This window comes from Corvus cornix, chromosome 4A (assembly GCF_000738735.6).
Source record: "Corvus cornix cornix isolate S_Up_H32 chromosome 4A, ASM73873v5, whole genome shotgun sequence".
NCBI lineage: Eukaryota > Metazoa > Chordata > Aves > Passeriformes > Corvidae > Corvus > Corvus cornix.
Genome location: NC_047058.1, coordinates 3,110,600 through 3,136,994, shown reverse-complemented (window position 1 = coordinate 3,136,994; position 26,395 = coordinate 3,110,600). Strand labels below are relative to the sequence as shown.

At 42.5% G+C, this 26,395-nt stretch overlaps 1 long non-coding RNA gene across 8 annotated transcripts in view; it reads left to right on the top strand.

Moving 5' to 3' along the window:
* Positions 1–26,184, top strand: part of LOC104691301 — an 86,702-nt gene extending 60,518 nt beyond the window's left edge. For 7 of the 8 annotated variants that reach the window (XR_005604714.1, XR_005604715.1, XR_005604710.1 and 4 more), the window contains 4 exons: positions 16,201–16,488; positions 18,161–18,469; positions 18,575–18,624; positions 23,771–26,184. This is a non-coding gene — a long non-coding RNA (uncharacterized LOC104691301). The remainder of the gene's footprint in view (positions 1–16,200; positions 16,489–18,160; positions 18,470–18,574; positions 18,625–23,770) is intronic. The other variant, XR_005604712.1, reaches the window with a different exon arrangement.
* The last annotated feature ends 211 nt before the right edge of the window (positions 26,185–26,395 follow it).

Sequence of the window (26,395 nt, the reverse complement as noted above, 5' to 3'; positions counted from 1 at the left end):
ACTTGAACCTCTATTCTTGAAACATTTTTAACTTAAATATCAAGTTGGGATTGTTTTCTTATAAGAAAGTGTCCCAAAGTGCAGGTAATCCAAATTCTGAGGTGTTTGTGCCGGCAGAGCCCACTCTTGATATTTCCAAATAATATTTGCCTCAGATCTCACAAGGCAGAGCAGGGTTTGGTAGGTTGCAGGATTCCAGAAATTCCTCTGTATCTGCGTGGGGATCAGGCTCAGAAGATGCTCATTCATGCTCAGTGTTGTAAGACAAAACACATCAGAAGCTGGACGTGCTAAAGCAGTGCCAGAGCCTGTGCCCCTCCCCTCCTGGAACACAACTCTGGACTTGCTCCTTGCTCAGTCTGGGGTTGCCTGAGCTGGTTTTGGTGGGAACAAACTGAAATGAGGTGGGGCCACCTGAGTCTCGTCAAGGAAGGCTGCCCAGGAGGTGACAGGGGACAGAGGAACACCTTGGACAGACCTTAAAGGACACGTTTAGAAAGAAATGGTAGCTTGGAGGAAGATGAAAGTGCTTTTCTTCAGGTCACAGATGTGACAGTGAGAGGGAAGAAGGCAGCAGAAGCAGTCAATGAAGCTGAAGTGGAGGATGCAGCTGAGGCTGAAACCTTGAACAATGAGAGGAAGGGGTTTGTTCCACTTTGATTTGGTCAACGAATATGTGGTGAAGACAAAATAAGCACAGATTATCTGGGGCAAGAGGTTTTAAGAGGAAACGTGGGACAGATGTCTGAGGCAGAGGAGAAACCACCACAAGTTTGGCCATGGGACTAACACAAATGAAAGGGTTAGAAAAGGAGGGGAGGCTTTAGCAGTGGAAACAGGAGCTAGCGAGAAAACGGAAAATTAAGACTACTCTGAGCCACATGGCAAGCATTGTTTATTGTTATTATTATTAATTATTATTACTATAATTATTGCTATTATTATATTAACTAAAGGCTGGCTTGAATCTTATAAACAGCTTCTGTCAGAAAAGGAGAAAACAAGCTGTAAATGTTGACTTTTAATTCTACCCTGTTTATTAAGGACTGTTAGTTCTGTTTTGCTAATATCTTGTAAGTAAACAGAGTGAGAAAATTCAGTGACGATAAAGATGATGAACCACTGAAATTTGGTTCCACACTGGGCACATGAGGGAGAAAAGGATGCCAATTAATGCATTACTAAAAGAGCAACACTACTAGGAGTAATAATACTGGTTCTCTATTATTGATGGTTGATTTTAGAAGAGAGAGAGTTCACGTTTGGCCCAGAGCAGTCGACACGAGCCCTGAAGGAAGGGAAAAAACCCTTTAACCGAGCAGAAATTTCAGTCATGAGCTGTTAAAGGAAGTTGAGCTGAATATTGAGGAAAATTCAAAAAGATAAAAACGACTTCAATTTGGTAGTTCTTCACTGGTTCTGCAGTTTGGCAGCTGTCAACATCTCAAAATATCATCTCACCCAAACTGTTGAAAGAAAGAAACCCTTTGATTTTTCCCTTGAGACTCCCAAGCTGAAAATGGACTCTTTGTAGTCTCAGCCTCGTTTCAGACAGTTTTTTTTAAAAAAAACATTCTTGCTGGCAGAAACAACTAATTCATAAATAGACTCTCTGTTAATTAAATAAGTTTTATCGCTTTAACTTGCCTTTCAAAATGAAAAAGAAAGTAAATCTCTAACATTTCCTGCTTTATTATGAATCTTAAGGGACTAAGCATCACATTTCTTGCATCATTAATAATGCAAATTAGTTTTTGTTTGAGTCTCCTATAAGTTTATAGTTAGAAGTAAATATTTAATGCACAAATCTGGGAAATCAAATCATGGCTAGTAGAAATTTTCCCTTAGAGTTATTGAAAGGTAATGTAAGAAAGATGGGAGGCACTGTGGGTTCTGTTTATTTAACCTTTCTTGCTCTTGCTTTCCTTTCAGTAGAACTCTTTGTGACTTGTCATTAAACACTTCTCTATTCCTGCAGTATCTGTTTTTACTATCTTTACAGTAGCCACTGAATTCAGCTTTTAATGCCATTTAAAGGAGAGGTTAAACACATACATAGCCTACTTAGGGCTATAAGGATTGTCGTTTCGGTCCTAATTATTGGCAGGAAAACCAGGTGATTATTTCTAATAATATCTAAAAATCTGTTGACTTTGTAGCAGTTTTTCTTAGTCTGCTTAATGAAGCAATGGCCAAATCAGATTAAAGTTTGCCCAGGGCCTCTACATTGTGCGCAGAAATGCCTTGGGAGGGTAAAATACACAGACAGGGCAGACTGAATTTAGTGTATGTGTGCCATATTGGGCTTTTTCCCCTGTTTTTACACAGTATTCTTGCAAATATTGCACCACCCTCTGTATGAAATGTCTGTAGGAACGAGACTATTGCAGACAAATTACAGCTGTTTCCCCACCACATATGGGCTTTCTGCAACGACTCTTCTCCTGTGTGGTGGATAACAGAAAATAATAAGTATCCTGGTTTTTTGGGCATGAAATCTGATAGTGAAAAAGACACCAGGGAGAATTCTTTGGTGATAAAAATTTAAATAGACCCATTTATCAATATGACAGAGATTTGACCTGAAAGTTAAAGTGTTTGGAAGTTAAGTGGGGTTGTGTAAAGAAAGTTGAGGCTGTGCTACAGATAGACCGTGGGGTTTGTAAGTTATTAAATCAAAATAAAAGGTATTGACAGAACAATAAATTGCCTGGATCACCCCATGTAATAGGTTCTGGGAGCACTAAATACATTCTCCATGCTAAAGATGTGTGAAGCCTTTTCCTTTCTCATACTTTTGTTCTTCTCCTTGAAAACATTTGCACCGTGGTTGGTTTTATAACAGACTTGGCACCAAATTGGGCCTGGGGATGTTTTGCCAGAGAACTGGCTCGGAGCAGTGGTGAGAAGCAGGAGCAGGGGCATTGCTCTGCTACCAACAGGATTATTGGCCTTTGCAGGTGGGGTACAGATCACTCTCTGGGGGGATTAAAATAATAATAACAACCATAATATCTTTACTGGGAGAGATATTTTACTAATATCTTCAGGGGAGAGAGCACTGCAGTGCTCTTTGCTCTTCTCAGCACCATTTCCATGCTGGAAATCTGTGGGATTCAGAAGGAGAGCAGCATCTGGCAGTCCCCTCCAGCAGAGATGCTTTGGGGAGTAGTTAATGCCACCTGCTCATATCACCCCCTAAACCTTTTGCAATGACCACCATTTTCCTGGGAGAGGGGCTGAGTTTGCTCATGGAGGGGAAGGAAAATACCCGTGGGACATACTGGGATGGAAAGGTTGGGAGTGGGTGGTGCAGCAGCTCTTCACCCCCAGAGTCTTCAGCTGGGCCCTGCTTTTTCCCAACTCCACAGGGTTGGGGGTGAGTACCCCCTACCTCCGGCTTCCCTGCCGAGGAGGGAATGAGGCTGGCTCTGTTTGCCTTGAAAATGACACAGATTTGAGACTATTTCCCCTCCTGCAGATTTCTCCATTGAGAGGAGCATGGAAGACATTACTATTTATAGTGCACAGTACGTGTGCCCAGCGGGACATCCCCGAGCAAACATCCTACCAGTTTGGAGGTGGGATGCTTTCCAGCTCCGTGGCCCCGAGATGCCCTGTGCCCTCTCCCAGGGAGGTGGGAAATCACACAGGGGTACCACCCATCTCCTCTCATCTCTGCCTTTCTTTCACTTCTTTGGAGATGAGATGCTCACCCCCTGCCACGGAGCTGAGCATGAGGCTCGGAGGCAAAGCAAGTTTTCCGCACAAATAATGCAAGTTTTAAGGGAGGGAAAGGGCCCTAAAAAATGAAGGTATAAGGGGGTTGCAGAGCATCTGCAGAGTCTGGTTTGGGGATGGGCAGCTTGTGTGTGTGTGGGAAATGGAGATGGAAACTTGGTTTAACTAAAGAGGTTTGGGAATTTCAAGGGGACGAGGACCAGCAGTGGGACTTGGGGTCTGTCACTGCCACTCCCTGCCTGACCACCTGGGTGTTCCTGTATGGGTTTGGGATATCAGAACCTCTTCATCTAAGCTTAATTCTTGATATGGAAAAGATAGCTGACAATGGCAATAAAAATAACAGTAAGCAGTTGGAAAGGCCCAGCTCAAATCGTGCTCTGTCAACAGCTTTGCAATCTGTATAAATATGAGAGGAAAGACAAACAGCTCTGATTTCTCTTTAAGAATGTGAGTATCCATTGTCGTAGATTTAAATTAGGATGTTTTACTTGTACTGTATGTAAATTCCTCCTTGGCAAATAACCCATGTCCACTAATGTATGTGTATTTTGGGCCTGTATAGTTTGGGTCTCTGTGAAATACAATGAAATCTGATAGCACACAGAAATACTTGCATGGAATGTCAAATTTTTTGTGTGTGCTTCTCACATATCCATAAAAGAGTTTACACATTTCTAATTACTCATTCAAAAAGAGACTTTACAGCACTTTTAAAAGAGAGCCAATTTTTTCCCTACTGTGTTCTGTTTTTACAGCTTGTGGAAAGCTTATTTAACGAAAGTTTAAGTAATCAGCGAAAGTCATTTCTGAGCAAAGACTGACAGATATGAAGCCTCTTTTCACACTTCATAAGAGGTGGAGAGGGTAGCCATAAAATTTACAGCTGAATAGTACTCTGTTCAGCTTAAGTTATAGAATTATTAGTGTTCCAGGCATGTGAGAAATTTTAGGGAGATGAAGTATTTAAGGTGATACTCTATGTTTTGTGTAGCTGAGCTCTAAGTGCAATAGCAATAACAACCCACCCCTCCAAAGGCAGCGACCTGCACGTCCCTTGGGGCTGATGTTGTGCTAAAAATATGTGTTTGCAGCTAACTGAGCTTCATGATATATTAATAAAACCCCAGCAACGTGTTCCCTTTGCAGAGACTCACCTCTGGCTATGAAAGTACGAATTCTCGGGATATGGAAATAGCACACGTGGTGTGTGGGTGAGAAAGCAGCGGGGAGGGAGGTGGCACTGTCAGAGTCTCTGTCCCAGCCCCTGCAGCACAGGGACACAGGTTTTGCTGTAGGAGAGACCTGGATACAGAGTGGTGGACAATAAGTGACTCCTGCAGGTCATGATCAACTGGGCTGAATAAAGGAGGAGGACCTGGGCTGTGTAGTGAGACTGAGAAAGGGAAATCTCTGTTCCAACTGACAAAAATGAGCATGGCTTTTAGAGGTATTTGTAGGTATTTGAGCGTGAATTGTTCTAAATATCATGAGGTGGCCACATGTTGTAATCACGGGTATTACATACAAATATTTATCATAGAATCAGAGAATGGTTCGGGGCAGAAGGGACCCCTAAATGCCATCCAGTCCAACCCCCCTGCCATGAGCAGGGGCATCTTTAGCTAGACCAGGTTGCTTAGAGCCCTGTCCAAGATAACCTTGAATGTTTCCAGGGATGGGGCATCTTCCACCTCTCTGAGAAATCTGTGCCAGTGTTCTGCCACTTTGGTAAGAAAAATTCCTCCTTGTGACAACATTAAGCAAACAAAAGCAATTTACTTTTTACTTTTACAAATTACTAAAGGCATTTTGATATTACGCTTGGTTTCATTTCAACCTGTTTGATTTTTGTTGGTTATTCTTTTTTTGTGGTGCTTTAGCTGTACCTGTTTACCCAGGAACAAACAGTGGAAAGGCTTTCTTAGTTCTTTAAAACAAGTTGTGTGAGATAGAATCAAGTGTCACTGCAGTCACTTTGAGGTTGGCCAAGAACTGAACTGGGGAGGCATCTTCCACCCTCACTTCTCAGTCCTGGAGAACAAGGACACAAGTGTACAGCTGCCACCAGTACATGGTTTAAATACACATAGTGTAAGGTTTATATTCCTTTGATTCGCTTTTATGTGAGCCTAATACAAGCACCCTCATAAAGATCACTCTTGCACCAGATTAAAGCAGTGCCTTGGTAGCATTTATTGGTGGTTCATAAATCATGGTGGCACTTTGTTGCTGTCCACAAGCTGGTTTTGCTGTTTAAGGGTTCAATCACGAAGATGTACAGTATTATTCCAGGAACAGTCGTAATCCTACAGAAATTATACTGAGGTGTTTTTGGAGGCCTGGAATTTGTGGGAAACCTGTGTGTATGGAGTGATGTTGGAAAGCAGAGACATGGGGTACCTTTAGTTGCTGTATCAACAAGCATGTTAACTAAGTACATGGAATACTGGCCTGTGTCTTTATGCAGTTCAGGAAAATCACTCATCATGCCAGTGTCCAAACACCCAGTGTTTCCATCCGACATCTACTTCAACTCAATTTAAGGTTTTCTGGATGCTGAACACTTTGATTTCAGGTGAAAATCTCAGTTCCAGGGGCAGTGCCAGGATTTGTCAGACCTTACAGGCTTCCAGTTTGGGTTGTTAATACCAACAATTCCCAGTCCTATTCCCTTGACTCCAAACTGTATTCGGGAGGCGTTCAGTGCTCCTGCATTCAAACAGTTAATTTGCACTATGTTCTGTTAAAGAAAAGGAAAACTGTCACCCTGTCATTTTAGAGTCTGACACTAAGCTTGTCAAAAGAGACAGCTGTTAAACTGAATTACTGTTGACATGCAGAGAAACGGCCCTTGCCAGATGTAAAGGACATCTGCGGCAATGAAGTGGTACAGGGTGGCTTTTAAAATGTGGTCATACTGGTATTTGAATAGAGCTCTATGGCATTAAAACGTGGCCTTGACTCAGACAGTTTAAGGCAGCGAAGCAGAGCCAATGCCAAGCACAAAGAAGTGCTGATCTGTTGCTGTATCCATAACTTAGGCATGAATATGAAAACAGTGCAGCGTCAAAGCTATTAAGCTCTTATCGTGTATCCAGGAGGATGTGGGCTTAAAACACAGTGGGAAATATTTTGTATTTCTGGCTCCTTGGCTGTGCGGGTAGGTGAGGTGGAAATTCATAAGGTGGATTATGCAGGGAATGAATGGAAATAAGTCGTCTTGTCTTCAGCTAACAACTGCTCAGACAAGAATTGCAAAGGGCATTAGGCTTAGGAAGTGAGGCTGGATGTGCCTCGCCGGCGTTCCTGATAACATTCCCGGGATGTGGAGCACGTGGCAGGTGCTGGGGAGGTTCCCTCTGGAGAGCAGAGCAAATAAAAATGAAAATCATTGAACAGAGAAACCTGTAAAATTCTGCTTGTGTATCTTAATGTGCTTTCCACAAAAAAAGTCAGGATACCAAATTAATATTGTAAAAAAATATAGTTATTATGAATATTTTATAATTTAGCAATTGAACCAACAGTAGGGAATTCTGCACATTATATAAGAGTGCAAGTCTGATTTGCATGTCTTTAGTGTAGGAATAAAGCTGTTTGGGAAAAAAAAAGTATCAGTTAAGCAATTTTGCTAAATGTATGAAAAATGAAATGTTATGAGATGAAGCATGTATTCATTATGAAATGAAATTGATGTTTGAAGCTAAAAAAATATTCAGGCCAAACATCATTTTGAATATGTTAGCAGATCGTATCTTGATTTAGTTGTGTGTTTAGTGATAGCAGAAACCAAAGAGTTTCCATCTGGAGGGAAGAAGGCAAATGTTATTTCTACATGACACAGGTTAACCTGCTCCTTTCTGCAGGAAAGCAGCACCAGCAGCAACAACAATTTGCTCTAGACAGGAAAAATTATGGAAGAGGTGGGGCTAAGAGGGGTTTTCGTCTTCAAAAGAGGAAATTTTGCTTTCCAGACACCTGTATGACAAAATGCTGATGTCAGGTGAGGGGGACTCATTCCTCTGCAGGGTGGTGGAAAGTCCAGGGTTTGTTTAGGTCTTGGGATGATTTGGGCTGGTGTCCTGCACTGCTCCAAGGGCATTCCTTTCCCATGGAGAACATCCCATTCCCATGGAGAACACTCAGCATCCCATGCTGCCACTGCCCACCACCACAGTGCCAAGAGGTGTGAGATCCATGCCCATGGTCCAGCTGGGAGCCTTCCAGATGGCCGGAGACACGAGTTTAGTGTGTGATTTATGGAGGGGCTCTGGCCAGGGCTGCTGCCAAAGCTGACCCGAGGCCATCAGTGAGTGTGGCCAGCAGTGCTCCCACTACTCCATATGGCCGTGGCTGGCTGGGTCACAGCAGGAGAGGGTGTAACAAGTCCACATATCCATGATTTAACATGGCCCATCCTGAAATCTCATTTATCAGCAGCTGGCAGGGCTCTGCCATGTACTTCAGGAGTGTCAGAGTTTAACCTCCATGGCACAGGAGGCACAGAGTGTTTGAGCAACCTCTGGGAGTCAGGGCATCCTGCTTTGTCCCTGCTGGGAAGCTTTGGATAGGAGCAGTCAGGATGAACGTGCTCCCCTGGGATCAGAGAACATGGATATGTTTTGGGGTTCAGGATGTTGGGAGAGCTGGTTCCTCAAGAACAACTTTGATGAATAAATTTTGAATGTATTTTAGTCTGCAGAATGCAAGTGAGCAGGTGACTGCCCAGCAGGACCATCCCTGGGAGCTACTGGAGCTTCCAGCCTGGTGGAGTAAGGGCAAGACACATTTAGGAGGAAATCCCTTTACAAAACACTGGCACAGGCTGCCCAGGGAGGTGGTGGGTGCCCCATTCCTGGAAATGTTTGAGGTCGGGTTGCACAGGGCTCTGCTGGGACAGGGACCATCCTCATCCTGCCTAATGCAGGAGTTATTTGGGCAAAGCATCCCATGCATCTCCAGAAGGATGTTTTATCCTGCAACAAAAAGAGCTGAAATCTCCAATCCCCTTTTCACTGCTCAGTGCTGCAGGTTAGCCAGAGCAGGCTCACCTATTTCCACAGGTTGAACTTTGCTGTAATGATTAACTTTTTACAAACAAGCACAAAGTGGAGCATTTAAATAAACAGGAACAAGCTTATTATTAGATGGCAGGTTTTTCTCTGATAGCTCTTATAATGTCATTGTTAGTTTATTAAAGCTTATCACGAAAAATCTCTTTCTCCTAAGCTAAGTTCTTTCATACAGCTTCCCACTTTGATTGACACCAAAATAAAATAACTAACCTATAAATTATAATGTACGGTTTAAATGATGGATAAATGCATTATTTGTAAGGCATTGCAAGGATCAACATATGCAATTTCTGGAAAATAAAAAATATTTTACGAAGATAATAATAGGGCAGAACTCAGCTCTTTTTGTGAACATTCTCACTGCATACTGCTATTAGGTGATCCTTAAGGTCCCCTCCAACCCAAACTGTTGTATGATTCTATGATTATTTTTACTAATCAAACAGATCTGGGGGGGAAAGCCTGATGTCAACAACCATTTTAACTTCAGCAGCATCAGTCCCAGGTCAAAAATCTAAATCATAGAATCACAAAATGGTTTAGGTTAAAAGGAACCTCAAAGATCACCTCATTCCAGCTCTCCTGCTGTGGACAGGGACCTTCTACCAGACCAGGTTGTTCCAAACCCCATCCAACTGGATTTGAACACTTCCAGGGATGGACCAGCCACAACTTCTCTGGGCAACCTGTGCCAGGGCCTCCCCACCTCTGCATTCTTCTCAGAGACACCCCCAACTTCGTGAGTTCTCAGTAAGTAAACTTCTGTCATTGAAGTCACCCCAAAATCCATGTCTGTAAATACATTCCTACTCACCTGTCTGCTGATGTTGGAAAGGCACCTTTCTTTCCCATCTCTTTCAAGCCACGCAATGAAACTCCCTGAGCTCCCTGTGTTCCCTGGGAGAGGCTCCGTGCCTGGACACGCTGAGCAGGGCTGAGTTAGTCCAGCTGGAGATCTGTCCCCAAGCTGGAATGTCCACTGAAGTATTGCAGAATGGGAATGAAGTCGTTTACCAGCAGAAAATAATACACAATGGCTCCTTATAATCCGTCTGTTCGTTGGGAAAGCAGGGATCTCCAGGGAGGGAAGGACTCCTTGCTACTTTTTGCACACCCTATTTTAAATTGAAGTCTTTAATTCAGCTTTTCTGTAGCCTGATAACTGTTCCTCACAGGAGGAAGGACCTTGGATAAAGGGAATTTGCTCTGCCTTGCTCAGTGAGGCCACCTCGGAGCACTGGTGCTTGGTGAGTACCATTAATGGGTTTAAATTTGACTCTGCAAGTCCCAACATGGAAAATATGGCTCTTGTCCCCAGAGTTTTGCAGCTTAAAATGAGTTAATAGCACATCTCAGGCTAGATCTGAGTGCATATTATAAATGACTAATTTACTTCTCGAATTTACCATTTCGCCTGCTTGGATTGTGATTTCTAGGCATAATCTCCTGTATAAAGGTTTTTTTTTCTCTCTTTCTTCGTGGTGTGAATCGAAGAAATATTTGAAAGCTGAGGTGATTGTTTCTGTGCTTGGGTGTTCATGGCATGTTTCTGGCCAACACTTAAAATTCAGTTCCCAAGGCTGGAAGCAGAAAAAGGCAGGTTTTGCAGGGACAAAACGTGACCAATGGAAATAAATTTCCTCCCAGCACATTGGGAACCCTTCTCAACAATAAAAACCACCAAAGGAACCACAATATGTGTGGATGTTGTAGCTCCCTGTTCAGTCCAAATACGAGGCAACATTTCCCCTGAATTTATGGAGTTTAACACTGCAGGGAGTTTGGGATCTTCACAAACTGTAACCCATATTTTAGCAGTGCCAAATCTTTCATGATCCAGGCTCATTTGTGGTGGGAATGGGCTCAAGGTAAGGTCATGAGGAATTATATTGGTTTTTTATTTCCCCTGTGTGGAATTCTCAAAAACCAGTTGCTGACTGGGTTGGTAAATCCCACCCTGCATAAATATATTGATAAATACCTGATATGTCTTCAGCTAAAGAAGAATCAGAGATGTCCCAAGGAGGAAAATTACTCCTTTTCCATCTTTGTTTGCACTGAACAGGTTTCTTGTTTCGATGACTTTTTCCTTAGAATATCATCTTTTTGGAAACCCTGTGAAAAGCCACGTAATATATCCTTAAATATCCTTAAATATCCTTAAAACATGTCCATGTTTTAAGAGTACTGTCACAATTACAACCAACTCTTCCAAACATCACCTTTTTCTCTTTTTGGCCATAAATGTTAATGTACTCTTTCTGCTTTCTTTTCTTATCAGAAATTCTGTTAATTACTCAAAATGAACATGTAGCAAATAGAAGTTTTCTCTAAATTAAATGGAAAATCCATTTTTTGCATATATTTTCTCATGTAATTAGCTATCATATTGTTAAAGGTAATCTGAATTTCAGCAGAGGAACAGAGTTTTCTTTATTTTTGCTTTATCTGTAGAGATTTTTCATATTTTATAACAGATGTAGGTACAGGTAAAGATAAGGAAGGAGGAGGGCAGGTAGTGGTGTGTTCACTGAGTAGCTGATTTCAGAAATGGGGGTCTCCTGGGCCTGACTTGCAACCAAATGACCAAAACACTTTGCCTTTTATTTATTTATCCAGCTACTTAACACTTCTTACTGTTTCTCTTAAACGAATTAATTTACCCTACAAAGCACTCCTTGCAATAATCAATGACTCATTACGCTGAAAGCCCGCAGGAAATACTAATTAAATGAAAAATGTGCAAGAGGAATGTGCAACTTTTGTATTTCTAACAACCCAGATATTCAGTGCTTTCTTGTCCAAGTTCTCATAAGTTACAGGAGAGCTTTTTGCCTTCAGCCACAGGGAGCTGAGGTGGCTTAGAGGGTGGTGATATTTCCCAGACATACCAAATCCAGTCCATTTATCATCAATATCCACAGGAAATAATAATCTGTTTATACATCACATTTCTCTGGGCTCTGCGAGGTTCTTGTTATGAATTCCTTCCAGCTGCTTTTCTCATTCCCACAGCAGAATTGCTTGGGAAGGGTTATCCCTTATCCATCACGTACTCTAACAATTATTGACTGATAGCCACTGGTAATTCCAACTCTCTGACAATCTTTGATAAAGATTTTGTGTTGTTATTATGCTCTAAAATGTCTCCTCAGCCATAAAGGCCTTGAACTCCAGGCTGGGTAGGTGGCACAGCCACCTTTTTGGGATCTTTGAATAGGGAGAGCTTAATAATCAAGAAGATAAAGGTTTTATAAGGATAGAAATGCCAAAAATGAGAGTGGGTTCAAAAATCCTGCTTTCTGCCCCATGGGAGGGGTTGTGTCCTGCTCCCTTTGGTGAAGGGATGTCTGGAGCAATCGAGGTTTCTTTTATCCTGGTCAATGATTTTTGGAGAAAATAGGTTAAGCAAAGCCGTGAAATAAAGCAATCAGAACAAGGCAAAAAAAAACTGTAACCACCACCCGTACCAAAAACCCCAATAAAGACCAAAAACAAAGCAGTGGCCAAGCTCCTTTGCCTCAGATCCTTGGCACTGCTGATTTTGTAGGATACCAACTTTCTGTTCTGATTTGTTCCCCCTCAAATAAGCTCTCTGATTAATTCACCCCTCTAAATTTCTTTATGTTTGTTGTAGATTTATGTTCTCTTGACCATCAGTCCATACCCTCATTTAGGTGCTTTCAGGTACTGCTGCTCTTGTTTAGTTTAGCAGATGACCCAATGCCAGCCTGGGGCACTCCCCATCCTGGAAAGGGTCGAGCCACAAACACCAGAAATAATTATTTTGTTTTTTAAGTAACATGGGAAAGAGGGAGAATAAGAGAGGAATGAATTCCCAACTCAGTTTTAAGGCAGCAAGAATTTAAGTCAATTTAGCTCCCCATGCTAATTAATACTACCAAAGAGCTTTAAAGAGTAACAACAGAGAGGATGAATTATTTAAAGTGTAGGTGACCAAGAGAAATCTGAATGAAGATGACACTGCCTCTACTTTTGGTTTTCAGGCAATAAATTGCATTTAAAATGGTGGCAATGCATTGAAGATTTTGGTAAAACTTGGTTCTCAGCTGTAAGGAGTTGGGTTTCTGTAGGGATATCCTGTGCTGCAGGACAGGAAATTCAGGGCTAGAAGAGAAAATTATGAAGAAAAAAGATTTCAATCCCAAATGGATGAAATTTGAGATAGAAGTGCCTGTTTTAGCCCCTAACTCTGGGTTTTCAGAGAGAAAACAAATGGTAGCAGTAGTGCACTGAATTTATTTTTTCTGTAAATCAAAAGCTGGATATTTTCCTTGCTCCTTTGTAATTTTATTGAAGGAAAATTATAGAAATCTTTTCAGTGCAGCAGGGGATTGATACAGGTTACATTCCTGGCTTTCAGTCTAGTATCTCCCTCACCAGCCTTTGGAATTCCGTGGGAGTGATGGATTTCAGGAATTAGGCCCTAAATTCTGATGCCTACAGAACACAGAAGAGGTTGAATTGTGTATATTTTGCCCTCAACCTGCAATATATTCCTTGAAGACAATAGAAAGAAGATTCACATAAAATTGTCTCTTTATTTGGAGGTACTTTAATATCAGAGGAGATTTGCTTCCAGCTAAGAAAACATTTGTTACAGAGCTAAAAATGTTTGATATGCTGCTGTATCAGATAAAGTTTGTTAGTGCACAGTGGCACAGTGCTGATAATTGAAGAACTCACAGGATTTTCGGCAGTAAAAGATCCCCAGTGAGTGCTAAGCTCAGTGGGAAAATGTGATGTATAAATCTGCAGTGAGAGCAGAGGAACAGGAGGGGAGCAGCTCTGCACTCAACCCTGGGAACCCCAAACCACCACTGAAGGACGTTAAAGAGAAATAAAAGGGAGGAGATGATATCTTGGGGCTTAAAAGCTGTTTTCAAAGAATTTTCTTGTTAAATATAATGTTGGACAAGAGCCTGTGGAAATTCTCAACTCACTGGAGACTCCTGCTGTCTCTTGGCATGATCTGGTCTAGTGGAGGAATCAGCCCCTAGCCCTGCCTAGTCCAGGAATACCTAATTCCATGAGGAGAAGTGGTCACTGGAGGTATCAAGGAAGGTGGGAAAAGTCCAGGCAAGAGAACCATGGCCAAAGGTGATGGATAAACTGGTTTTGCGTGATGGGGTGAGGAACACCGACTTGTAAAGAACTGATGGCTAAGATGAAGGTTTGTTATACCCAGAGTCAGCCAAGCCTGGATGATTTCAGAAGGAATGACGAAGGTGAGCCTGGAAAGAGCCAGAGAGGGAACAGCAAAGCCACCAGAGGAATTCACAACAAACTCCAGAGAGCAAAGGCAGTGCCACGGAGGGGGAGGCCGCTTGGGCACCTGTTGTGACAGCTGTGACTAAGCATACAATGACCAGATCAGGGTGAATAATGAGACAATCTGCTCATTTAAGAGTGGATATACAAACCCAGCAGGGACATGAAACTCTTTTGCTTTGTTTTACTGATAATGTGTTATTGGAGTCATGTCTCTGGCTGTGCCCTAGAGTGGGTTCAAAACAATTACTTACATAACACAGGATATATTTAAGTCAGGGAAAAGCAGGGAGGGAGAAATGTGCATATCTCAATTTCTGGTTAAGAAGCAAAATGAAATTATGTTTTTCCGAATAGATTTATTGATTTCCATTTTTCCGGCACAGGGATCTCCATCTCAAGGACTGGATCCCCCTTGCAAAACTTGAACTGGAAAGTAATCAATGAATGAGACTAAGCCCTGTATCCACCCCTCTCCAGCTGCTGGTTTCTACCCTAATAACTGCTAATTATTCTAAGAATAAACTCTTAAAAATAACTCGATCAATGTGTTCTCCAAAAGTTGGAGCCCATCTCTGGATGCCTCCAGCCTGGTCCATGGTGGCCAGGCAATGTTTGGTGCAGCCCCCAAAGTGCCTTTCTCTTGTAGTGTTCTGCTGTAGGAGTGGTCAGGTGTCTTCTGGATCGCTTTGGGGTTGATTTTGAGGTGGCAAATGCGCTGCTTTCACAAAATTTCATCCACAGCTGAAGAAAATTGTATTTGCTGCTCACTTACAGAGCAAAGTGCAGGACAACAATAGGGAAAACAAAAGGAAAAATTAAACTCCCAAAGCCAAGAAATAGTAGAGTCCAGGGCAGCTGCCCATGCTGCAAACCTGATTCACAAGTAATGGCATTCCATGCAAGAGTGACCACCCCACTTTAATTTTCAAATGAAAACCATATTGAGAAACTTGGAATACAAACACAAGATTTGAGGAATGTAAATACCTGGTGGGTGCAGCCAACCAGCACAAAATATCTTTGGAGGGAGCTGGAGCTCAGTCCCTACCGGAGTTCCCCGTGCCTACAGATCATCATGTACAGGGAGTAATTACAGCAGGGTTTGTCAACTAATTTGGTGGAGGGATGAATTCGTTATCTATTAATCAATGTAGGGAAGCATGAAGCACCTACAAAACATTCATCTCACTTTAGCTTCTTGTTTACCTTTAATTAGACTTGTTCTGATTTGATTGGGAAAAATGGAGGTACCTTGGAATAGAGAGGTGTCAGCTGGAGCATCTTGGACATCACTTACTACTGCAGGATCCTCAGGGAAATGGGTCAAGTAGCTTGGACTTTTATTTCCAAAATGAGCAGCTATAAATTGCTCACAGGGTACAACCCCTAAATCAGAGGTAAATAAAAGGATGGTTACAGTGCCAGCACCTCACCAATGACAATAAATTTTGCAGCAGTGTGAATTAATTAATTTTTTATTTACACCTGTAGTGGTCACCCCTCTTTCCTCAGTTTCCCCATTCCTTTACTGTTATATTTATGTACAAGGAGGATATTTATTAGGAAAACATTTCTTCACCTATTTCATTATCTACAGTTGATACAGAGTGAGACCAAATTTTTTTTTAATCCCTTGCAAAATTGTTTACCTTTTCTTCCCATAACTTCCATGGGGGTTATAGGTAAGGCTGTAACACATAGACAGAGTTATGGGATGTTTTATAACTCATGTGTTGGATGTTTTATAACTGATGTGTTGTGTGTGATGTAGATAAATGCAACTGCAAGCATAGAAAGCCCCAGTGGGGTCACTTGCATTTCATTTCATTTTAGCTTGACTTTAAATCAGTGATATTTTTTGTTTTTTTAGAAGAGAATTATTTTAAATGCTTTTATAAAATGAGAAGTCCTGGTTAAGCCTTGGAGTCCTGGACACAAGTGTGGAAAACTGCAGCTTCACTAAAAACTGTGCAGTACATGCGCCATTCCTTGGTGCATGCTTATTATGGGTAAATATTGTTCTCTGGGTAGTGCCTAGAAATTGTAATTAATTTCAAATACGCCCTCTTTTTGTCCACGTATGCAGATTTCAAATCTGTGCCTCCGCCGGTTTTGACACTGTGCAATGAAGCATCCGAGCTCTCAGATGTCTGGCTCTTCCGAGTTGTGAAATGAGAAAACAAACAAACCCAGCCATTCCAGCCCTGTCAATCTACTTCTCAGTGGACAGATGCCCTGGTGCCAGAAAAGCTTCAGCCCATGATCCCACACCTCTTGGCAGTGCCAAAAAAAAGCCGGAGATCTACTGGACGCAAAAGTGCGGCGGTTCCTCACCTCGAAGAAATGGTGTTTGTGGCCACGCTGGAGCTCCTGGGTGAGGCTGTGTGGGGAAATGTGTGCAGGCTCTTCTTCCTGCACGAGTGAGTGATTCCTGGTCTCCCAGATAATCCATCTGATCTGCTCCTGGAGCAAGGTGCCTCCGGACAGGGATGGATTAATGGGTGACAGTCCAGGTTTGTGCACTGAGGTTTCTGGAATGAGCCAGGTACATCGGTAGATTTTGTGGATTGCATTGTTAATTAATTAAATGGCACCATTAATTATGGTTTTAAATATTTTATTGGGCGCTTATCTGGTGGGAATTGGCTAAAGTTTCTGAGAAAATGGCAGAGCTTGGGTTTTAACACAGACAACTCTCTGTGCCATCTATGGCCATGTCCCTTTGAAGGCCATCACTGGAGGTCCCAGCCCGGGTGTCCTGTTGGGCACAGGATTTTTTGGAGGGGGATGAGGCTTCAGTCTGGTCCCTCCACACACTCCTGGGGACATCTTGGTGGGCACAGTTCCAACAAAGCCCAGCCTAGTGCAGCTGAACCCCCCAAGATGCACAAAAGCACCCTGGAAGTCTTGAAAGGTGGGTTTAAAACCCTGCAGATCCCACCGCATTTATTGTACTGGCCCTGACAGAGCCAATGACCTGCTTTGGCACAGACAAGGTTTTCCTTTTGGCTAACGATTTGCGTTTAGTGTCACATGGGGCATCCCAAGAAGCTGCAGCATTCAGGCCTTTTTAATGAATTCCTATCCCTTGCATATTAGTGGGAATATTTCCACTGCAGCAAACACCATAAACAGTTTCCACACTGGGGTGTGTTATACTGCCACCAGAATTGGTTCTTCTGATGGTTCATTTCTTTTATGCTGAGAATTCAGGACCAATTCAGCTCGGTTTTATGCATCATTAGAGATTTACAATTACTTTGCTATAGTTTCTTTCTGGAAGCCTATCTCTCATGGTTAATGCTATGGGAGTCCTGTTGTGTAGAGGCTGCTATGAGCCACCTTATAGCAATAAAGCATTTGAGAAGGATTTGGAATTATGAGTGGCTAAATTCTCTGTGCAGTGCCTGTAATGCTGTTATCCCTTGCTGAGCTTGGGTTGAAACTCTTTTTTTTTTCTTCTCCCCAAATTAGAAGAAAAAAATGCCGTTTCTTTGAGACATTTTGAATCATTTAAATGTAATTTTTTTTGTTGAACCGCTGCAGTCGGAAATGAGGAATTGTACGAATTTCCATTTGGATTTCATGATCCTTAAAATACATTTAGGTTGTATTAGTATAAAATGAAAAAAAGGCCTCTTCTTTTTCTTTTTTTTTTAATCTCACTTTTAAAAAGTCTAATCATTATTTGGGATTTTATTTTGGCTTTTGTATTTTATGTGTGTTGCTAAAGCCAATAAATTTCACAATCTCTGCCCTTGCACAATAAGCAGTGGATCTGCATGTGTTATAATCCACATAACTCACGTTTTACGTAAATACACTATTGCACTGAAACAAACATGATATGTAGTGAATAATATGGGCCTGATCTAAAGGCCATTAAAATCAATGAAAAGATTTCAAATTAACATTTATAGCCTTTAGATCAGGCTCTAAATGGGAAAATTACAGTTATGGAGTTTCCCATTTACATACCTGTGTGCTGCATTTAATGTATTTTATGGAATTGAAATTACTTGGTCCTCTTTTTCATGCTTTTTTAGGCTAAGAATTTGCCAAGGGCATCAACAGCAATTTTCCCAGGCTCCAGCACAAGGATTTAGTCAATCCACTGATGACTCAAATCTTTGAAGAAAAGGACATGGTTATCAGAGAAGCTTTGACGACAGCAAGGACGGGAGTGCTATCTGCCTTTTTCCATCAGAGATTCCCATTCCCTCTCATTAACATACTCAGGACATCAGCACAGTCATCGGGCCCGAGGGAATCGCTTCCAACTTTTAAGGGAATATGCACAAGACCTCAGCCCTGCGTTGTTTCAAACAGATCAAACCAGATTTGCCACATGTAAGGTGAGAAGAAAGGCTGGGGCACAGCAACATTAGGGGAGGGATTCAAAGGTTGCAGGGAATTTTCAAATCCATTTTTACATCTTGGTGATCTTTCTTCCTTTACAGGGTTCTTCAGTCCCACGGAAGATGTGATGTCTGTGAAAGCTGCTGCTGCAGTAAGTGGAAAAGGGAGATGCCTCTACCTGCTCTCTCCCAGTGCCCTGTAATGAAAAATGCTTTTGGAGCAACACTGGAAATAAGCCATCAAAATATCTGATTAAACCTCTTAGGAAACTCTCACTAATCACCTTCTCTGCTCTTGATGGAATGTATTTATGCATTATAAATATACTTACTAGGTGTGTGTGCTCCATAAATCACACCCAGCACTTGTATATGATGTATAAGCACATTCTATAGAACACACACAAATACAGATGCCAAACTCCCACAGAGTTCATCACTGGAAAATGTTTGAAGGATCTGATCCTTAATATTTAATGAGCAAGATGCTATTTCCTTCCTCAGCTTTTATCTCTGGTTTGGCATAGTCATTAAATTTGTTGTTTCCTTGCAAGATTATATAATTTATGACCTAATTTTAGACTTTTGTGTAACCGCGTTGAAACACTCGTGGCGTATCCCGATTTCCTCACACGGAGTGCTCCAGCATTTGACACCAGCTCCAACACGGCTTCTGTGAGCTGCCCGTCAGCAAGGAGTCACAGGCAAGAAAGGAAAAGAGCCCACCAACATTCAGGCAGCATTATAGGATTAGTTTGGGGCGTTTTTTGCCCTGTAAAAAATATGATTTAGCAGCATTTCCAAAGCCGTCTGCGGTGCTGGCAGGAATCCCCAGGTAAGACAGGCAGCACCCAGCAACTCCTGTTCCTGGAAACATTTCATGCAGCTGTTCTGGATTTCAGACTGCTCTGGGACAGCTACCTTCAGTGCAGGGAGGGGTGTTTGGAGGTGGGGAAGCAGGGGAAGGAGTCACTCCGTGCTTTAAAGCCACTGCCAGCCCTTCACCCTCTGGAATTTCCTCCCAGCACCAGCCTGGCTGCTGGGCTGACTTTTTGCTGCACAAGGTGCTGCCAGATAACTCCAAAATTAATCATTCTAAAGCTGCAGCCACAGTTTTTTGGTGTTTTCTGTGTGTCCAGAGTAATTCAGAGATGCTGTAAAGAGTGCCATGAGCTTCAGCTATTTTGTCAATTTAAACTGTATAGTTGGGACCAGTCTTTCATCAAATTTAGTGTACTGGCTCTTGCATTAATGCACTCAGAGCATTTTATCCTGGTGTTCCATAGGGAACTAGCTAGTGGTTTTGGAAGGACTCTAGGTTTCCTTTGTGCTTGCAGTGCTGTTTGGAGGAGTTTTCCTCTTTTTCCACCTTATCCTGAATATCCAGCAGGGATGGCAGAGTTGGGGTGCTGCATCCTCAGATCAGCAGCAGGAGCACAGGGACCATGTCCACGCAGCCCAGCACACCCCTCTAACACAACAACTTCATGTACAGGGCGAGGGGGGTGCCTACATGAAAAAAAAAGCATCCTTATAAAAAGGGGACATTAATTCTTGGATTAAGAAAAATTGGAGAGTTTGTCTCCTTGGCTTTAATGGAGCTGTTCCAGGAAAGCAGCAGAGAACAAAGTGTTTTCAGTATCACATAATTCAAGAGTAAAATCATAATTCCAATTACCATTGCAGCCACTTCTGGCCTTGGGAAACCTATGCTAATATTTATTATTATATGATTGACCTCTGATTTCTTCATCATTTATATTAGCAACCCTGATATTCTTAGTAACATCCTTTAAATCATAGAAGCAGGTGTCAACAGTGCACGATGAAGTCACATCCTGCAGATTTTTTATTTACTTAGCCCATTTTTTTTTTTTTCTGGTTAAATAACATTGTGAGATGCAGAATCTCACCTCCACAGGGCCTTGAGGGGTGTATGTAATCATGGAATGCATTTCCTATAATCTCACAAAATGACTCAATCCTATCAGAGGTACAAATAGTTTTACAAAGTCAGTATTTCACTCCCATCACCGCCTGACATCATCTTCCACACTGCACAAGAAAATATTTACTTGGCTCTTTGACATGAATTGCCACAAAGCCTTTGGAACAAAAACCAAGAAGTGAGAATTAAAATGGAATAATTTGACTTAATGAATTTAGCCTCTTTTCTATGTGCTGGATTTAGATGTCAGATGATTTCTTATAACATTTGGGATGGACATGGACACCTCCAATCCCTGTTCTCCAGAGAGATGCCTACGCACGGATCACAGAGTTGCCCAGAATATCCAAAGCTGGAAGCTGATCCTTTTCTCCATCATCTCAATATTTTCTTTGCATAAGTGAGCATTTCTCTGGATGAATTAAGACACTGCATTTGTTTTCCAGGTACAGGTGAGGTGCCAAGGGCAGCCTGGGGCTTCTCACTGCCTTCAGCAGAGTTGATAAAATTGTATTTATCCACAGAGAGACTGATTTTTTTTTCAGATTGTTCTGAAGATGTGTCAAAAAGTTTAAATTCTCTGTCTCCCATATCCCCTGCTCATCTTCCTGCCTTGGTGCAGCTCCTGCTGTTGTTCACTTCCAGAGAGCACAGCCAGGGGCTTTTCAGCATCTCCTCGGGAAAATGTTCCCCATCTGTGGAGCTGGGTAAAATGGCACCCACCCGGAGAGGGCTGTCCTTGATCATCCTTGTCTCTCATCCATCATTTTTTTACTGAAATTAGATTCTTCTGAACTTACATTGCTTTAAAGGGTTTACCTGGCTCAGCAGGTGACAGTTTGGGGATGTTTCAGATAGATTTTGCATCATTTGGGACAAATTTTTAAGGTTTGTGAGCCTTATCCAGTTGTCAGGCAGGTGGGTCCTCTTCCCCTCTCTGCGCATGTAGCCCTAAAAACACCCTCTGATTTCTGGATGTCAGAGGGGGAAAAGGGTCAGAACAGTCCCAGATCCCGTTCCTGAGAGCTGTCAGTGTGTAATAGCCATTAGCAGCTTCTGTAGTGACACAGGTTACTGCCACGGGACCAAACACCTGCAGGGAAGCTCCTCAGGCGAAATTCCCCTCGGCTCCAATCAGGTTTTCTCCGGAGCAGGGACCGCTGGCTGCGCTCAGGGCGATCCGCCTGCTCCTGGCTGAAGAGGCACTTCTAATCGACTGCTAAGAGACTTATTAGCAATGTAAAAAGGAATTGGAGGCAAGGAAAGGATTCTTCTGGCAGAAATGTGCTTTGTAAAATTAGTTTTTCTGACAGGAGTAATTGGGTTAAACTCCTCGTGACTGTGGGTGTTATGTGTTGCCCCTTATTTTACCCAAGCAAAGGGCACCAAACACTTTGAACTTTGTAAATAATTGTTTCCAAAGTGTCGGGTTGGTTTTTTTTTTTCCCTTCTCTATAAATTCTTCAGAGAAAAGCTGATTTCTAATCCTTATTCCGCCAATGACAAACAGCCTTTTCCCACTCTAGATATATTTTCTTTCCCCTCTTTGGATTTTAATATTTCTTAGATATTATAAAAATCTTTTTTAAGGGGGAGTGCAGAGCTTTTGCTCAGATTGGGAAAATCATTCCTAGAGCTTTAAGAAACTGGAGAAAGAAAGAGAGAAAACATCAAATAGAAGAACTTTATTGTGCACTGTGGCAGGTGTTGGGCCGTGGTGTGGAGATGTGTGTCCAGAGCCTGACCTATGTCCAGAGCAGACTGCTGGACTTCACTCTGGCTTTTCCTCACTCCAGATTCCTGGAGAGTGAAGGGGCTGGCCCTTTGCTGGTTGTTCATTCCTTCTGGGCTGAAGCAGAGCCGGGATTTGCTCCTCCCTCCCCAACCCCACCCTGGCATTGCTCTGCCACTCGTGTGCTGAGGAGAGGGGCATTGTTTTCTTGCAAACACCTTTTTTTTCTCAGTTTTATTTCACTTTTTCATGCACAGTAACAAATGTTAATGCAGAAACAGAACAGAAACTGTCCCAGATTGTGCAGTGTCAGAGCCTGCAGGAAACCCATAAACCTGCATAAACCCAGGCCAACCCATGGATGTGGGAAAACTGAAGTGCTGAAAAAGCAAGACATTATATTCTCCATTATCCTGAAAAGTTGTATATGAATTCTTTTAGTTATCTGCTATTTATTTCTTCACCTTTTTTTGGCAAAAGTCACAAATAATGAGAAATACCTCACTGGAGCTTGGGCTCTCCAGTGTGGGGGAAGTAATCGCTGAGGAGCTCAGCTGGAACATTTCCTTTTTGTCTTCATGTAGTGGCTCAGGTCTTCCTCAATGGTAGGAGGCTCCCACCAAGACTGATCTTCCCTCCTTCTCCTCCTCCAGAGCCAGGGGTTTCAGGTCTTGGATGATGGTCTGTTTCCTGCCCCAGCTGAAGCAGGAAAGAATTTAAAATTTAGAATCATGGAATCATTAAGGTTGGAAAAAACCTTTAAGATCATCAAATCCAACTGTCAGCCCAGCACCACCCAAATGTTCACTGCTAACCCATATCCCCAAGTGCCACATCCACATATTTTTTGAACACTTCCAGGGATGGTGACTCCATCATCACCCTGGGCAGCCCATTCCAATGCTTTAAACCTTTTCCATGAAGAAATTTTCCCTAATATCCGATCTAAACCTCATCTGGTGCAACTTGAGGCCGTTCCCTCTCCTCCTGTCCCTGTTCCCTGGGAGCAGAGCCCGATCCCCCCGGCTGCCCCCTCCTGTCAGGGAGTTGTGCAGAGCCACAAGGTCCCCCCTGAGCCTCCTTTGCTCCAGGCTGAGCCCCTTTCCCAGCTCCCTCAGCCACTCCTGGTGCTCCAGCCCCAGCTCCTTTCCCTTCCGTGAACACACTCCAGCCCCTCGAAGTCTCCCTTGTAGTGAGCAGCCCAACACTGAACGCAGCAATCCAGGAGTGGCTGGTATATTTTCTCCCCTAAAAAACCCCCAAAATAAATCTCTGATTTTTGAGAAGGCACCATCCAGCAGAGCCCAAGTGGGAATGTTCGCGTTCGATGCCATCCATCACGGCGGGAGCGGCTCCTCGGGCTCCGCTGGTGGCCAGAAGGAGCTGTCAGGGCCGGCGCGCCGGGCGGGCTGGGAGCCGTGCTGGCACCGCTCCCTGTGCACGGGGGATTTCTGCTCTGACAATTTTTGGCTCCTTTAGGTTCCTCCGGAGCTGCACGGAATATATAATGCTCTGCACTGGGCTGACAGGGAACTTCAGTGCAGATTGCAAGGAGAGATCCTCTCCCTGCATCACTTTGTTTTGTGCTGCTCTAAAATAATTTTCCTTGTTCCTGCAGCTCCTGTAAAGCCAGAAGAGCTCTCCATATTTCCTTCCCGGATGCCTTTTTCTCCTCTGCTTACAACTATAAAAGCAGCTTTTCATGCTCCAAATCAGAGATAAATGGAAATTGCTGCTGAAGAAATAAAACACAAGGCCAATCAAATCGTGACACAGGAAGCAGCCTTCAGCCAGTGCATTTTTGAGAGCTATTTTTAGACTATATTTTTATTTTGTGACTCCATATGGGAAGTCAAACCCATATGGTTTGGGAGAACGGAAGGTTGTGCTTTTATAGTGATTTTGCAAACTATCCCAGCTCAGCTTTGTCCTTAAACTCGTGCTTAAATCCAATTGTCTGAGGTGGGAGTGGAGCACATCAACCGCTCCTGAGGTTGTACCAGCACAATTCCCTCCTGAGGTACAAAATTATTCTACATTTGTTAAATCAGTCTCCAGTTAACTCGGCTCTCCTTAATTACAACTTTTCTCATCCTTACACCTGCCTTTTGTCCTTTTTCTTTTTAATATGTTCATCTCTTCTCCAATGTTCTGATGCCCTGATGGATGTGTTTGGTCCCGTACCAGCCAGGATGCAAAGCTGAGCATCCACGGCCATCATGCTCCTGCTCTTCACAGTAGATGTTGCTGTCTTCCAAATACCCAGATTAATGTGATTTTGAGGAATAAGACTTTATTCTGCCCACAACACCGTGGCAAATTCTGAGCATGCTGATGAAGCAATAATTTCTCAGAAAAGGTATTTTCCTTCTGTCACCCTAAATGTATAAAATTAGAAACGTATCCTCAGTGTTCATCCACCAGAATATCCACTTTATTTGTGTTAAAAGCTTTTCATGACACTGAACCAAAAATTATGTGTCTTTTAAGGAATTTTGTGGCATGGTTAAAAACACCAACAGGAAGTTTCTGACCTGGTAAATTCCAGAGGATCAATATTTGAGTTTTTCAATTGTAACCCTGGAGTTTCTTCCCTTTGCAGTTTTTCAGAAGGTGGAATTAAAAAAAAAACCCAAATGACATCAGCTGGATGCTTTAATAGGTAAAATAGTGAGCAGAGGCTCAGAAATGTGGGTGATTTGGTTTAGTGGATATGGTGGAATTGGGTCAAAGGTTGGAATGGATGACTTTGGAGGTCTTTTCCAAACTTAATGATTTTGTGATCCTGACGTGAATTACAGAGGTTCAGGGTAGCAAACACCCTGTGGAGCTGCTCTGACTAAAGAAAAAGTAATTTTCTGCGTTAGTTTTGATTCTGGAGTTCTATTTAACCTCCATGTGGAAGCAGAGCTAAGGAAAGAGCAGGGCATTGGCAGTCAATATTTTTACAGTGGTTTTTTGTTTGGTTTTTTTTGTTGTTTTCTTTCCCTAGGAAACAGTTCTCCCCTTTTTGAGGGGATAAAGTGCAACGGGAATAGGACTGCTCAGTGGAGAATTCCTTGTGGCAGAAGGATGGGCAGCATGGAGATTTCTGAGATGGTTTGGATGTCACCTCCATCCAGTAGAAGGAATGTAATGCTAAAACTGGTCATCAAAACCGAGACCTCACAGATTGTTTTGTTGGACAGTCAAGAAAATAACCACCGAATTTTTCCCCAGACCAGTGTTAGAGGAGACAATGAGAAAACAACCTGGCCCCAAAAGAGGAAAAAGGGAAAACCTGCGATTAGAGCAGAGAAAAAGTATCAAAATTTGTAAAAGAAATCTGATGAAGCCATATTTGTATCCAAAATCCATGATTGTTTTGAAATCCAAGGAAGTACTGTTAAATTATTTGCTTGGAGGAGCTCTATAGTCAGAAAACCCTCATCACTTGTATCCCACTTTAATAAGTTTATACCATTCTGAAATCCCAAAAGGCAGGAAAAACACCTGAATTTACGATGCTTGGGAGTGCTGGAATTAGATGCAAGAAGCTGGGTTTTCCCAGGAATGTTATGCTGGAATATTTGAGTAACACAAGTTCTAGCACAGGCGCTTGGGGGGTGTGGTGTGGGCACAGGAGCACTGGGAGGTGGACTCGTCACTGCTCTTCCTGGGCATCCCTTGGCACATTGGAGCATCGTGATCCCGGTAAATCCAGCCAGGAATCTGTCAGTGACTTCAGCAGAGCTGGAAATCCATCCCAGTGTGACACGGGCTGGTGACGTGGAGCGATGTCAAGCCACTGATGTAGAACTGGAAAAATTCCTCGTCACATAACTGATCCCACTGGGTTCCCAAATTTCACTTGGGACTTTCTACCGAGTTTCCATTCCCATTGCAAATACATGGATAACATGTTAAGGCATTAGCCTTAAAAAAGTAAAGAAATCATTTCTTTAAGAGATGGGCAATCTGTAGAAGACATTTGTGTAATTTTGCATTCTAAATGTGATTTATATTTATAAATAAATTTGCATAAAATCTCCAGCTCTCGATGTCATAGTTCTATTCTATCTTTAATTCAGATGCTCAAGAAATGGAAATTATTTTTACAGCTAAATAAAAGCCATACAAAGCTGCCAGGAGAGAATGAGATACACATTGTGCCATGCAGCCATGATAAATCCAGCAGCACCATGGTTACAGCCAAAATGAGAGGCCATCAGAAACCAGGGAATATCAGCACATAGAGATTCCC